This window comes from Erinaceus europaeus, chromosome 7 (genome assembly GCF_950295315.1).
Source record: "Erinaceus europaeus chromosome 7, mEriEur2.1, whole genome shotgun sequence".
Classification (NCBI taxonomy): Eukaryota; Metazoa; Chordata; class Mammalia; order Eulipotyphla; family Erinaceidae; genus Erinaceus; species Erinaceus europaeus.
In genome coordinates this window covers 110,124,558-110,138,202 of record NC_080168.1, presented here as the reverse complement: position 1 = coordinate 110,138,202, position 13,645 = coordinate 110,124,558, and the positions used below count along the sequence as shown (strand labels likewise).

The 13,645-nt window shown below is 41.0% G+C and overlaps 1 long non-coding RNA gene across 1 annotated transcript; it reads left to right on the top strand.

Annotated features, from left to right (window-relative positions):
- Positions 1–946: 946 nt before the first annotated feature.
- On the top strand, positions 947–5,696 carry LOC132539317 (uncharacterized). The gene is made up of 4 exons (XR_009550567.1): positions 947–1,034; positions 1,696–1,728; positions 3,568–3,645; positions 5,356–5,696. It is a non-coding gene; the product is annotated as an uncharacterized LOC132539317 (long non-coding RNA).
- Positions 5,697–13,645: the final 7,949 nt, after the last annotated feature.

Genomic DNA, 13,645 nt, shown 5'->3' with positions numbered 1-13,645 from the left:
GGAGGCCAGAGCTTTAAGAATGTAGAGGCTGGCTTACAATGAACACGTGTTTTTAAAAAATAATTTATTTTTATTATCTTTATTTATTTATTGTATAGAAAAAGCCAGAAATCCAGAGGGAGGAGTGTGATAAAGAGGAAGAGACAGAGAGACTCCTGCAGCCCCGCTTCACCACTTAGGAAACTTTCCCCCTGCAGGTGAAAACCTGAGGCTTGAAATAGTGTGTTAAAGAGGAAGAGACAGAGAGACTCCTGCAGCCCCGCTTCACCACTTAGGAAACTTTCCCCCTGCAGGTGAAAACCTGAGGCTTGAAATAGTGTGATAAAGAGGAAGAGACAGAGAGACTCCTGCAGCCCTGCTTCACCACTTATGAAACTTTCCCCCCTGAGGCTTGAAACTGGGTCCTTGAGCATTCTAACCTGTGCACTTGACCAGGTATGTCACCACCCAGCCCCACAATGAATGTGTTTTTTGTTTTCTATGATTTTGGAAGATTTTCCCAGACTGTTCCTCTTTGAGGAGAGATTGGGATAAAACAAGTTATGAACTTACAAATATTGTATTTATGACCGAAGTTCCAGAAATGTAAGTAAATCAGGAAATGTGGATATGTGGTTTCTCCAGCCATTCAAAAAGCTAACAATCATGGCAGAGAAGGAAGTGGAAGAGGTACACTGTTACCTGGAAAATATTTGGAATGGTAAACTCTTCAACTGAAACACATCAGAATTACAAGGTTAAGGTTGAAAGCATGACCATACCCATATGGCCTCTAGGTACAACACTGATTATCTAGTGGTTTCTCTGAGTTTCCACATGTCCTGACACTAAATAACCTCGATTCTGGTCTGGCAGCTTCTGACTGGTGCACAGTCCCTACATAATATCAGGATGTGGGGTTCTCAAGGCAGAGACTTCCCTTCCCCTGGTCTCAGAAGCTCTCAGGTCTACACTTCCTGCTCTTCAACTGAACATCATGAAGCTCTTGGTGCTCCTAGTGCTGGTGGCATCTTCCACCTTCTTGGTCTTGGGCAGTAAGTAAAATGTCATTCCTGAAAACAAAATTGGGGAGTAAAGATTCTTACCTGGAAGCAAACTTGAATCTAGAAACTCTGTGTGGGTGCATGTTTGGGCCTAGAATGCTGGCATATGTTGTCCTTACTCCACACTCTCTTCTATGATTTCTGTAATTGACCATCAAAGACAGTTGATTATGCCCTTAAACTTTTCATCATGTAGCCAGCTGTTTGCATACTTGTAACTTTTGAACTACTTTAGTGCCAACATATGTACTTAGAGTTTTAGCTTAGAATATAAATCTGACCATACTTTGTTTTAGCAATGCTTTGTGAGATTTATGGTATCTTTACATGTATTTTATCTTCACAATGGCCATTCTAAATCATTTTATTAAGGTAGCAATAATTTACAAGAGAGTTGTTGTCATATGAGTTCATTTTCTTATCTCCTGGCAGTAGGTGTCTTCACCACACTCCCACCACCATCTTGAATCTTCTTCCCCACTGCACTGAGTCTCTGATGCCCTCTCTCCTTGACAGGTGTACTTAAGTCTAAATGTTTCTCTTGTGAAATTGTGCAGTGTTGCCCACATTCTCTCCATATAACCCTCTCCAAATCAGGTGTTAACATATGTCTTATTGCTTTTTTTTTTCTTTATGTTTCCCTTCCTCCCAGAGGATTCTTCTAATACAACTGAGCCGCTCACCGGTGAGTGTGCACTAGCAATTCATCTCCTTCCTAAAATGATTGGTTTCCATCCAGCCTCATGTCACAGCATCCATGAGGGGCAGCTTATAAAACACTCTAAGGAAATGAGAGGGGAAGAAATACTCTTGATTCCAGAACTCGTTGTGAATTTAGAAAATCTGCTTATTTCTTCTTAGTCATCATAAGAGTTTAGAGTCTTTATCACAGATTGACAGAAAAAGTAAATTAATCACTCAGTTCCCCCCAAGAGGAAGTACAAGGAGAAATGTATCAACTGTGACTTGGGAATTTGGGGGAGATGCATGTAGTCTTGCTGGTGATCATGTTTCAAGGACTGAATGTTTGATCGGTGTGTAAATGAGAGGCAACTTGAATCTTGAATCATGAGGGAGGGAAAGATAAAGAAGCTGATGTTGAAATGAGGCATCAGGAGAACATGGTAAGGTAACAGCAGGATGAGCACTACAGAGATAGAGTATAAGCAAGGCTTTATGCTATTTGGCCATTGTTAAAGCATTTATGATGTATTTCTGGTCTAATATATGCTTTTCTTCTTTGACCTGAAACACAAGGTTGTGAATGAAAGTTCACAGTCAATCCAGGCTTTACTCACAGTGTCCTGCACATTTAATGCTTCATGTGCTGCAGCTGTGTGGAAATTGTAAAGTTTCCTCCTTTCATTGTGGCATTCAATTAAAAATTTCTCTTTTGGAGTCGGGTGGTGTTGCACCTGGCTGAGCGCATGTATTACAGTGCACGAGGACCTGGGTCCGAGCCCCTGGTCCCCACCTGCAGGGAGAAAGCTTTGCGAGTGGTCTTCCCTTAATGGGACCGAGAAAGCATGTGTAGAGCGTGGAATGAGAAGGAGCTAGCCAACTACTGCGGGGCTTCAACTCACAAATATGGTCTATCTCTTGATATTTAACAACATTCTTGCATAAATCACATCACAGGAAGTTATTCTTTAATTAATCTTACCATGTTATTCTTGAACATGGAGTGGTGGGGTATTTGCTGCTTTCATTTATTGCTAGAATGGTACCAATTTCTTCCACTGTGTCTTCTGTTTACTTTAACAGTTACAACTGAGTAGAGAGCCTCCTTGTTTCTACAAAAGGATGATATATATGCAGAACCCTCCAGACTTGGACCTGAGGGTGGTAGTTTTACTTGACTATAAGGAGGTAAAATTTCCAATGCAGAAATGAATGGATTTTTACTTTCTTCATTTTATACTGGTTTACTGATTAATAATAAGTGGTTTAATCAAATTATAGGGCTTCAGGGGTGTAATATCCTACACACAGAGGATGTAAGTCACCACACCCTTCAGCAAAGTTCTGTGCCCACCCCTCCTTGCCCTATAACCACATAGTTCTCACTATGCAAGTCTGAGTTAAAGAGCCATATCTTTTACTTTCCTCTTAGCTACATCTCTCTATATTTTCTTTCCATCTCCTCTGGAGGTTACCCCTCTACTCATATTCATCCCCCTGCAAAGAAATCATTGAGTGTAAGTCTATGGGAAGCTACCAGAATGTCAGTCTTCTGGGGGTTTCCTTTGTTGTCTCTGAGAAGTAGCCCATTTGAATATATGTAGATGTGAAGTTTTGTGCTTTTACTTATCTCAGCTTCTTATTCTCCATATTATTTCTATTCCAGGAGTTGGGAAGAATGAAGCAAATAGGTAGTGGGTAGTCGTCAGATTAAAGAAATGACAAAATTGCTAACCTCTGCAGATCAGTCAGTATGAGAAACGTATTTTCAAACCTGAGTGCATAAATTTCCTTCTCTGAAGAAGAGCCTATGTTCTGACCTGAATAGTTTCTCCTAATTCAGATGTACCTGAAGCTGAAACGGACATTGCTCCTGATGATGAAACAACCACAGATGAACCTGACCAATACCCCACCACTCGTAAGGCCACCCATCCTTTGGGTTCTTCATTAAATCTTCAACTATATTCTGAGGCCAGAGAGTAGAAACTATGAGAAACCCCCTCACTAGCCTTTCAGTATTCAATGATGATGATTATTTACAAAGAATGACAATAGATGATTGTCGGAGGAGTCAAGAGCTTGCAGTCTCTTGTTGCCAGATTTTCCCTTTGTAGCTCTGAAATGCTGTCCTTTAAGAGGGCACATTCATCTTTGTTGGAAATGTCATTGGCAAGACTCACTGATGTGCCTCAGCTGGGTTAGTAACTGTATGTTTGGGTTTTTATTTTAATTGGGAAGCTTTTTTTTTTTTTTTCCTGTTAAAGACTTAAAAAAATAGAAACTAGTTTGACAAAAAGACATACATTCAGCAGAATATTTTTTACATGTTGCTCAGGGCACTATAAAGGATTTGGAATCTATTGATGATTAAGGTAGAGCATATTTCAGATCTATTTTTTTCCTCAAAATTCTACTCTATGAAAAAAAAACATTTTAAAGATAAAAATGAAAAAAAGTGGTCCGGGAGGTGGCGCAGTGGATAGGGCATCGGCTTTTCAAGCATGAGGTCCTGAGTTTGATCCCTGGCAGCATATGAACCAGATTGATGCCTGGTTCTTTCTCTCTCTCCTCTGATTTTTCTCATTAATAAATAAATAAATAAATAAAATATTTTTAAAAAATGAAAAAAAATTGTTGTGAAAAAATTTCCTCTGATATAGGCAATATTGTAAAGAATTAGTGGGGCCAGGGGGTGGTATGTTTGGTTGAACTCACACGTCATATTGTGCAAGGATCAGGATTCAAGTTCCTGGTCTCCACCTGCGGAGGAAAGCTTCAGTGCTGTAGTCGTGCCTTCATATCTCTACATCTCTGTCTCCCTTTTCTATTTCCATTTCTCTCTATATCTATCCATGGAATAAATGAATAAATTACATATTTTAAAAATAAGAAAATAGATTGACTTGCGATTGGGGAAATAACAGGAGGCTATTTAACAAAATAGGCTAAGTAACAAAAGGCTATTAAATGCCTTCATGCCGGGAGATTCAGAACTTTCAGGTTTAATCCCCAGCATCACCAAGTTGAGAAGTGCTCTGGAAAAAGTAAAAAGGGGTGGTTTTGATTTTACACAAAGTGCAGAGGAAATTTTTATCAGGTATTGTTTTATACAGCATTTTGGATGTTACTTCGCACCTTGCTCAGAGACTGAACTTGGTATCTGATGGGTGAGAATGCTTACTTATCATATATATATAATGTTGGATAGAGACAGCTAGAAATCTAGAATTAAATAGGAGAAAGAGAGATAGACACCTGCAACACTGTTTCACTGCTTGTGAAGCTGCCCTCTTGCAAGTGAGGACTGAAGGAAAGGCTTAAACTCGCATCCTTGCACAAGGTAATCAGCTGCACCACTGTCTGGTCCCTTTAATTTTCCTATAGCTTCTGAAAACTGGTTTAATTCACTGCATAGCATAAGGAAAACCAGTACAGTTGCCCTTGTTGTATCTAAACTTCCAGCTTTGCTGACATCCATTCATGGCTGTTCTTTGGATGAACATTTTTTTGATTCTTCTGAATTCAACGCTGTTTAATATTAATCTCATTGTAGGTTGCAGTTAATGAAGTCATGTTCTTCATTCTTTTTTGGAATCTTCCTTATAATGCATTTTGTTTTTGTTTGCAGTTCTTGACATACTGAAAAAATTACTTTCCCACTAATGGATACTTTCCCACCTTGGGCTTCAACATTTGATTGTGCTGATATGGGCCAATGATTTCTCCATTTGAGATTCTTCGATTACTACTACCTTGCATACCAAATATTTCAAATTGAGTTATTTACTTCCAAATAAAACTAATTATCAGCAACACCCCAAATTTGTTTTATTTAGGAGTCCTTACCTGTTGTTTTAGTCAAGTCAAATGACAGAAACTTTGAATTTTATTAATCCCATTTTAATGTAACTTCTGAGTCATAAATTTCTTTTAATTTTGATAAGTCAGAGGTGAACTGAGAGGGAGAGAGAGAGAGAGAGAGAGAGAGACCAGGGGACTTCTGGTAGGCATGGCTATGGAATAACTGCGATTGGATCATCTCTCCCTCCAACACAACAAATAAATACAACAAGAGGCCCAGCTGAACTCATAATCTATGGCCGAAAGATGTGCAGCCTCTGGTGGGTGCTCCCAAGAGGCTGGGGCAGTAAGGGGCACGGGTTGCAGGACAGCACTGTCAAATCAGAGCTGCAGGCAGCACAGCACTGAGCTGTGCCATTCTGGCAATTTTGCACAAAGGGCAGCAAGCAGTGAAGTTTGCTCCTAGTGCCAGAAGAAAGAGAAAGGGGCTTAAAACCCCTCAATCTTTGACTGGCGAGGGGGGGGTAGTCTTCTGAATTTAAGGCAAGGACACAACATAAAACAGAGCATTTGTGACCACAAGACAGCCTAAAGCAAAGACCCCCCCCCCCCATCCCATCCACCAAGGATCATACAAACAAGAGAAGCCTAGAGATCACAATAGCACCACCTGCTGGCCATCAATAGCCAGCACAATGAACGTGCAAGCAGAGAAACAGAACTAAACAGCTAACCATGCCTATCAGCCAGACAGAAATGAAACAGGAAATCCAAGGAAATTCAGATGTAGAGAGACTGTGACAGTGGAGCATGTCTCTGGAGTGGTGGGGTTCCAGAATACATTGGTGAGGTCGTGTGCCTGAGGAAGTCAGGTTGACATCATGGTAGCAACTGCAACTTGATGGCTAAAAATCATTAAGATATAAAGAAGAACAATTTTTTAAAAATAATCAGGAACCTAAAGGTAAGAATATATACATGTAGCCATAAGTTATGGTACAATATACACCTTAAAGTAAAAGTGCCCAGTGTTCTACAGTGACTCAATAAGTGCAGCGAGCAAGTAGAAAGATCTGTTAGAGATGAGTGGCTGAGCAAGTTGTGGTCTCTATACACAATGGAATACTACTCAACTATTAAAAATGGTGACCTTATTCATCCTAATCTTGGATGGAGGTTAAAGGAATCATGTTAAGTGAGATAAGTCAGAAAGAGAAGGATGAATATGTGATAATCCAGCTTATAGACAGAAATTGAAAAACAAAATCAGAAGGGAAACCCCTAGACAGAACTTGGACTGGAGTTGGTGTGCTGCAGCAAAGTAAAAGATTCTGGGGTGGGGAGGAGAGTCTAGTCTAACACAAGCAGAGGAGGACCTAGGGGCTTGAATTGTTATGTGGAAAACTGGGAAATATTATGCATATTCAAACTATTGTGTTTTGCTGTCAACTATAAACCATTAATCCTGCAATAAAGAAACAAACAAACAAAAAAGATCTGTTAGTATTCTTATGCAGATTCCACAAATGATATGGGCAAGTGTGATCGCAAAGAAAATTCATAAAGTTTAGATCGGTGAGGAATTAGAAAAGCATCTCTGCTAACTGAGACACTCTTTAACTGGGTTCTCTCTCTTTCTATTTAAAATTATCTCTCTAACATCATCAAAATGAATATATTACCCAGAGCCATCTACAAATTTAATGCTATCCCCATCAAGATCCCAAGCACATTTTTTAGGAGAATAGAACAAATGCTACAAATGTTTATCTGGAACCAGAAAAGACCTAGAATTGCCAAAACAATCTTGAGAAAAAAGAACAGAGCCGGAGGCATTACACTCCCAGATCTCAAACTGTATTATAGGGCCATTGTCATCAAAACTGCTTGGTACTGGAACATGAACAGACACACTGACCAGTGGAATAGAATTGAGAGCCCAGAAATGAGGCCCCACACGTATGGATATCTAATCTTTGACAAAGGGGCCCAGACTATTACATGGGGAAAGCAGAGTCTCTTCAACAAATGGTATTGGAAACAATGGGTTGAAACATGCAGAAGAATGAAACTGAATCACTGTATTTCACCAAATACAAAAGTCAATTCCAAGTGGATCAAGGACTTGGATGTTAGACCAGAAACTATCAGATACTTAGAGGAAAATATTGGCAGAACTTTTTTCTGCATAAATTTTAAAGACATTTTCAATGAAACGAATCCAATTACAAGGAAGACTAAGGCAAGTATAAACCTATGGGACTACATCAAATTAAAAAGCTTCTTCACAGCAAAAGAAACCACTACCCAAACCAAGAGACCCCTCACAGAATGGGAGAAGATCTTTACATGCCATACATCAGATAAGAGTTTAATAACCAATATATATAAAGAGCTTGCCAGACTCAACAACAAGATAACAAATAACCCCATCCAAAAATGGAGGGAGGACTTGGACAGAATATTCACCACAGAAGAGATCCAAAAAGCTGAGAAACACATGAAAAAATGTTCCAAGTCTCTGATTGTCAGAGAAATGCAAATAAAGACAACAATGAGATACCACTTCACTCCTGTGAGAATGTCATACCTCAGAAAAGGTAACAGCAGCAAATTCTGGAGAGGGTGTGGGGTCAAAGGAAACCTCCTGCACTGCTGGTGGGAATGTCAATTGGTCCAACCTCTGTGGAGAACAGTCTGGAGAACTCTCAGAAGGCTAGAAATGGACCTACCCTATGACCCTGCAATTCCCCTCCTGGGGATATATCCTAAGGAACCCAACACATCCATCCAAAAAGATCTGTGTACACATATGTTCTTGGCAGCACAATTTGTAATAGCCAAAACCTGGAAGCAACCCAGGTGTCCAACAACAGATGAGTGGCTGAGCAAGTTGTGGTATATATACACAATGGAATACTACTCAGCTGTAAAAAATAGTGACTTCCCGGCTCCCCACCTGCAGGGGAGTCGCTTCACAGGCGGTGAAGCAGGTCTGCAGGTGTCTATCTTTCTCTCCCCCTCTCTGTCTTCCCCTCCTCTCTCCGTTTCTCTCTGTCCTATCCAACAACGACGACAACAACAATAATAACTACAACAATAAAACAACAAGGGCAACAAAAGGGAATAAATAAAATAAAATATTTAAAAAAAAAAAAAAAAAAAAAAAAAAAAAAAAATAGTGACTTCACCGTTTTCAGCTGATCTTGGATGGACCTTGAAAAAATCATGTTGAGTGAAATAAGTCAGAAACAGAAGGATGAATATGGGATGATCTCACTCTCAGGCCAAAGTTGAAAAACAAGACCAGAAAAGAAAACACAAGTCGAACCTGAAATGGAATTGGAGTATTACACCAAAGTAAAAGACTCTGGGGTGGGTTGGTGGGTGGGGAGAATACAGGACCATGAAAAATGATGAATGAAATAGTGGGGGTTGTATTGTTAAATGGGAATCTGGGGAATGTTATGTATGTTCAAACTATTGTATTTACTGTTGAATGTAAAGCATTAATTCCCCAATAAAGAAATAAATTATAAAAAAAATTAAAAAAATAAAATTCTCTCTCTATTTATTTGATAGGAACAGTCAGAAATCGAGAGGGAATGGGGATGTAGAGAGGGAGAGAAACAGAAAGACACCTGCAGCACTGCTTCATCACTTGTAAAGTTTTCCCCCTTGCAGACGAGTGCTGGAACCTGGTGGGTCCTTGTGCATTGTAACATGTGTGCTCACACAGATGTGCCACCACACAGCCCCTACTGGGATTTTTCCCTTTCTATCTCTACATTAACCCATTCCCAAAGGTATCTGGATGTAACAGAAGTATTGATATATCTGGTGGAACCAGAAGCACGTATTCCACAACTCCGAGTTGTATCTGGTGGAACCAGAAGCACGTATTCCACAACTCTGGGTTTTATCTGGTGGAACCAGAAGCATGTATTCCACAATTCCAGGGCTCTTCCCTGTAGCCTCTCATTCACCGTCACTCTACTTACCTCCTCTTAAAACAAATGTATCCTGTTGTGTCTGGGGTGGAGATTGGGGTACTGCTGGTCTCTCTGGGATATTCTTCCATTTCTGCTGGATGACAGACAGGTCCAATGATTTAACTTTCCCATGCATGGTAGTCTGCTGAAATAGGCTCTTTCTTGCTCTGCTCTTTCTTTACCAGAATGTCTTATCCTTGGAAAAACAAGCTTCATTATTGGAGGTCTGCAGACCCCACAAATCTCTTTACCTTTGCAGGGTCTGTATGCCAGTGCAGGTATGCTCTGGGTAAGGAATTTGTGCAGCAGGATGCCTGGGGATTAGAATCCAGTCTGTGATGGTATTTTCTCTATAGACATTGCTGGCTGCATTTCTTCTCCAGGACAAAGAAAATATGGGCAGTAAGGATTGGGCAGCTTTGCAGTCAGAACAGGGAGCACCGGACCTTTCTGTGGAACTGGTCTAAACCAAGGATCTTGAATAAAAAAATGAAGGTTAGAAATCTGTAAGTGTCTTCATAGGAGACTCACATGATGGGACAGGACCATCAGTATGTAGTACTGAATGAGCCTTTTACATAGTACAGATGGACTTTTCATAAATACTAGTCACGTCTCAGCAGTCAGAGGAAAAGTGCCAGCCTCCCGGAGATCAATAGTCCTATAGTGTGGAAAAAATGTACACACAACTTGACATTATGCAATTACTTTTGGTGCCTGTCTTTTTCTGTCTGAATATTTCCCTTACCATCATGTTCCAGAGGTCCATTCCTATTGTCACAAATGATTCCCTTCCTTTTTGTTGTTACATAAATGAATAAGTGTGTGTGTGTGTGTGTGTGTGTGTGTGTGTGTGTGTGTGTGTGTGTGTGTGCATAGCAGTTTTCATGAACATTCACCTACTGATGGACACCTCTGTCTACACAGTCATAAATGGAACCCCAGCCAGTGTCTGAGTGTGCCCCTTTCCATGCTTTCTTCAGGTATCCCCATCAAGCCTCCTCTGGAATGACTATAGTTCAGATTTGTCATTTGCTCTAGGGCAGATCAGAAGATTGTCAGTGGAGTTCAGATGGTGGCATACTGGGCAGAGCAAATACATTACCGTGCTCAAAGATAGGTGTTCAAGCCTGGTCTCACCTGCTTGGGGGGGGGGGGTTTGAGTTTCTGAAGTGGTGAAACAGTGCTCTAGTTGTTTTCTCCCTGTGTTTCTCCTTTTTCTAACTTGAATTTTTTTTTCTGTATCAAAAGGGAAAAAAGTGTGAGTGTTGGGGTGCGGGGGTGCTATTGGGAGTGGTGGACTTGTTGCCATGCAGGTAGAGTCCCAGTAATAGTAAGAATAAGATCATTAGTTACAAAGCAGTGACCTAACTTCCATTCATTCTTTCCCAGCTCCAGCTTCATGGGAGGAGAATCATCATTAAAGAACACATCCTGCTCCTAGTTGGGTTCTCCTGGAATATTTTCTTTCAGTAAAGTCTTCTCTAACCTTCTTTCACCTGTACACCATTGCAGGTCATTTGAAAGTCTCAGTCTATTTTCACATAGTGGCACAATTAGAAAAAAAAAAATCACACATGAGGCTGACTGAGGCATTGGTAAAGGGGTGGCCTTGATCAGAGGTCACTAGCTCAGGGACTTCAGGCTCCCCAGGGTCCCTTGCACCATTCTGAAGGCTGAGGTACTTTACCCAGTAGCCACCAAGTCCATTTCTCAGGGCACTATGCTGGGGAAATGCTGCCTTAGGAGACGAATCTTTTGGGGTTGTGGGATGTCAGCTGTAGTGAAAGGGTTGATCTGCTCCTTTCTACTTACTTGGGAATGCCCTTCCTTTGCCTTGCAATGCTCACACTGTGTTAATTGGCAGACCTCCCAGGTTGGGAAGGGCTCCAACTGCTTCTCCTGAGGCTGGGTTCACTTTCTTGCCAGAATCTGATAAGAAGCAATAGCTGGATTTGCTCTCAGAAAGGGCCTGGGCTGAACCCTGGTGTGAGGGCTTCAAACAAAAAGCAACCAGTTATTCCACCAACAAAAGGGACTTACCTGGACACCAAAAAAAAAAAAAAAAAAAAAAAAAGCAGCTGGAAAAGTGAAGTCTCATTATGGGACACGTGTGGACTTCTCCCACTTTATATGTACTTATAAATCCTGCTATAATCCGGAATACTGATTTTCATACTATTATAATTTCTCTCATGATGAAAGTTGTATGACACCCTGAGCACAATTTTGAAGCATCTCTCAAGCTAAAAACAATTCTGTACTAGGCTCAGAGACAGAACGTGCTCTCTTCAAAGAGTAAAGGAAGTAGAAATGAGAAATGGATGAATGGATAAATGGAGAAAAAAAGAAATGAAAGGGAAAAAAGAAGAGAAAAAGGAAAGAAAAGAGCCTGGGAAAAGATAGTACCTGAGCACCATGTGGATAAAGTAGATCATTAAAAGGCAAGCTGGGGTCAGGAGGTGGTACATCGGTAAAGTGCACATGTCACCATGATCAAGGAACCAGGTTTGAACCCTCAGTCCCCACCTGCATGGGAGAAGATTCACAAGCTGTAGCACAGGCTGTAGATGTCACTCTTTCTCTCTTCACCTTTATTTTTTTTTCTGTCTCAATCATAACTATAAAAAGAGGAAAATGGATTCATTGTGTAGGCTCTCAGCCCCAGCAATTCCCAGTCAGGTGAGCACCTAAGTACCAAAATTATTTCCTCCTTTCTGCATGAAACCTGGCCTGTGGTCATCATATGATTCTTATTACTCTATTCAGCCTTGCTGACCACACCAATTGTACCTGAAAACCGGTTACTAAGTTCTCCAGCTACCCAAGTGCCCTGGATTTCTTTGCTCATCCCTGGTTATATTGCTTCTGAAGAGGTAGTTGGAAGAAGGTCCAACTCAGGGAACTGCCTTCTTTCCAATCTTGCCTACACATTATTCAGTTCTCCTTATTCCTCTACATCAAGTATTTCCCCAATACATAATAAGTCAAGTACCAGTTATAACAGCCAGGGACTATTATTAATATTGACTCAAAAAGTTTCACTTTCTCCAAATAGGAACTTTAGTACAATTTTATTTGCCACAGTAGCTTTTGGCTAAGTATGAAAGAAACCAGCACAATTCCAAATTGTTTCCATGTGACTATATATTAATATCGTTAGCAATTATTTCTAACATTATGGCTACTGACTTAAATTACAGATCAACAACTTACTGGTCATGATACCCTATGACTAATATCACTGGCTACTCCACATGTTGTAGCAACATATCAGAAATAGAGGCTTGAGGAGAAAAAAATAAAAATTAAAAGGCCCAGAAATGGCAGTGGTATGCTGGATAAAGCTTTGGACTCTCAACCCAAGGTCCCAAGTTTGACTGCATCTTGTGTGTTGAGTGATATTTGGTTCCCTTGCTCTTTCTCTCATTAACAAGTCTTCTTCTTCTAGCATTTGCCCTTCTTCCGTAGCCAGTCAACAGCATCAGGTTGAGCCTGATGTAAAGTTTCGAGACCTCCTTTGAATCTGGAGAGGTGGCAGTCGTTGACTATGTGGGTCATAGTCTGTCTGTAGCCACAGGGGCAGTTCGGGTCGTCTCTGGCTCCCCAGCGATGGAACATAGTGGCACACTGGCCATGGCCTGTTCGATAGCGATTGAGGAGGGCCCAATCATAACGTGCTAGGTCAAAGCCAGGTTGACGCTTGCAGGGGTCTGTGATGAGGTGTTTGTTCTTTACCTCAGCTGACTGCCAACTCTGTTTCCAAGAGACTGGAACAGAGAAGTTCAGTGTAGGCGTAGGGGACCAGATTGGATGACGATATGTCAAGCGTTGAACAGGGTGGGCGAAGATATCTGCATATATTGGCAGGTCCGGTCGAGCGTAGACGTGGGAAATGAACTTAGATGATGTCACATCCCGACGAATATCTGGCAGGGCGATGTTGCTAAGAACTGGCAGCCATGGGACCGGGGTGGAATGGATGGTTCCAGAAATTATCCTCATGGAGGAATATAATTTGGAATCAACCAAGTGGACATGGGGGCTACGGAACCATACTGGGGCACAGTATTCTGCAGTAGAATAGCATAATGCCAGAGATGATTATCGTAGTGTGGAAGCGCT